The sequence below is a fragment of the Pyxicephalus adspersus genome, chromosome 2 (assembly GCF_032062135.1).
Source record: "Pyxicephalus adspersus chromosome 2, UCB_Pads_2.0, whole genome shotgun sequence".
NCBI classification, from domain to species: domain Eukaryota; kingdom Metazoa; phylum Chordata; class Amphibia; order Anura; family Pyxicephalidae; genus Pyxicephalus; species Pyxicephalus adspersus.
In genome coordinates, this window is record NC_092859.1 from 110,664,891 (window position 1) to 110,667,673 (window position 2,783).

Genomic DNA, 2,783 nt, shown 5'->3' on the forward strand with positions numbered 1-2,783 from the left:
AAAACAAGGTCCTTTATTCGGGCCATCTTCATTATAATACTATAATAAGGTCCAGGCTCTGTCACATTCCATGACACTGGAAGAACATCTAAAATGGCTGCTCGGTCTTCCAAAAATTGCCGTTTAATTATAGTCTCCATAAGAGTAACTGCAGGAAAAATTTTTTTTAATGTTTAATAAGATATACAGCATATAAAAGAACCAAAGCTGTATGTTGGAAGGTTGTGCACATTAACCAGTGAGGGTTTGTACGCATTTATAAGCATTTATTAGCTAGCGGCAGTTTGCCCTATTTAACTAGGCTTTTTCTTAGGCTATGTACACACATGCAATAATTGTCGTAGTAAAGGATCTTTCATGATCCTTTTCAATGACAAACGACTTCACGATGCATGAACGAGCTCTGTACATACGCTGTTCTGCTCTATGGACAGGGGGGAGAACGATGGAGCGGCACCCCGCTGTACACATGCAAGATTCTCGGCTGATATTAGCCCTGAGACGATTATTGGGCAAAAACCATTACAACCAGAGCCATGTATTAGATGAGAACCTATTTTTTACAAAATTGACCAACTACTGCCAGCTACACTATAATCTGGATGAAGAAGCTTGTTCAGGTATGTGTTTTTGTGCTCCCTAGGTTTATTACTCTGGTGATTGTTTCTCTATATTTCATTTTTTTTTAGTTTTTTCAATTTTAATTAAATAACTAAAATTTGTTGTACCACAAAATAATTGCATTAGAACAACCTTTCTTTACATTTTCAATAAAGACAAACCTTAAGAATGTGTTTCACATCTTAGGGAACCCTGGCTAATAAATAAAGAATTTACATCTACAGAGAATTAGCAGGAGTCACAAGCTAAAACAAGCAAAATAAAAAAAAAAGAATAAAGAATGTTGATTACAGTGTTTGACATTCAGGGAACCTGTACAGGGCAAAATAAATTTCTACAATATTAGTAAAATAAAATCAATCATATTAATGGACAGAAAAGTTAGAAAGGTAGACAAGTAGTGTTCTCTCAGATTGGGGATCGGTTGAGAAATGTTCCTTTACATTGGTGGTCAGTGGGTCCTTCTGTTTGTGGTCAATGGAAAAAATGTGGCAATTGCTGATTATTGAAGGAACTTCTAGCAACCCCTGGAGAAACCCCAGGTAAGAAAGGCTGTTTTAGAGCACTGGATCAATCATTTAGGCTGGTCGAATTTTTCAGTGACTAAACTACAGGGGATGATCTGTCTGTATGTATTATTCTGCCTTACAAATATTTTATCATCAAACTGTTAAGAAACGAACATATAAGTAATCAATTGGCATAAAATCAATCAAAATGAATAGGAAAGCTGGATAGATATAAAACACTTTTTATTCCAGTGTTTTTCTAAAGACAAATGGGGTCTTCTTTCAAAACAATTTTTTTATAAACATTTCACATACCTTTAATAAAGTCTAATACACCCTAATAGTAATTATTAATATTGCATGTTTTCAATGTTTCAATGTTTTTACTCTATGGCACAACTACTCATACTTCGATAAATTAAAATATTCCAAAATCGTCAAAAAAAAAACACCACAAATGAATTAAAAAATTAATTCAAATTGTAATGTAATTTAAGACTTACAAAAACATAGGTATATGGCGGAGGCTCTACATATTAAAAACACCCCGAGTATATTTGGTTTCCCCAAGATGGTTCATGCAGGTTAATCAATACATTTATATAGTACCCTTTTTTATATAAAGGTCTTGGCTTACCTAAAATATGAATAGATACAGCTCTTTTCAGGTCTTTTATGTTACCCTGTGTACAGTTAGAACGTTTACTGTTGCTAGGAGTCATGGAACAACTAGGAGGGGTTCTACAAGATAAAGCTAAGCTGTTAAATATTGACAAAGATTTCTCCACAAACCATAAGCTTAAGTACTTAATGTGCAAGGAATATGTTTAACTAGCCATTTCTGGTTTGGCAACTTGTGTTGTACAGTCTAGGTAATACACTCACCAGCAATAATAATTAACACAATACATTATTAAAAAACACAACTTGCAGTATGAGGTAATATTAATTAAAAATATCCAAAAAAATATTATTATTACTATTAGTATTTCAATAGCAACATAATATGCAGTGATTTAAGTCCATAGTCATGTTACTATTAGTCATATAAAAAAAAATTTTAATTAGAGGACTTACATGCTTACTATTAACAAGGTGTTCCTTTATCAGGCAAAGATGTTTAGAGAAGGAAAATAAATCTCTGCCTTAAGATAAGAATACCTTAAACACTCGCACTCATTGTGTGAAATTGGCACTTAAAGCAGCAAGACGATCATCCATAAATTATAGCCCATTTGTATGTTTATCATCTTACCAAACTTTTTTTTATAGATTTTTATACTTATTTTTTCCCTCGCTTGAGCTTGCAGTGCCTAGAAAAAGAAAACTTTGCACTTTCTGGTGACACCCCAAAGAGCACTGTGTTTCCCATATCTTGAAAAACACACTCCTGTACTGTTTTTAGAGATGATTTTACGATATTTGGCTACTCTGCATTACCTGTGATCTTGTCAGAAGGAACATTGACATCACCTCCTGCAGTATAGAAAGCAAAAGAAAAGTTGTTTGTATTTACGAACTTTTTCACTACAGATTTTTTTTCTAATTTTATTTTTTCAGCATTTACCAAGGGTAGCATACTGTAAGTGGGCAGATATGTTCTGTAGTGCAAGTTTCACTTTTACAGCAAATAAACATTTAGAGAAAATGTTG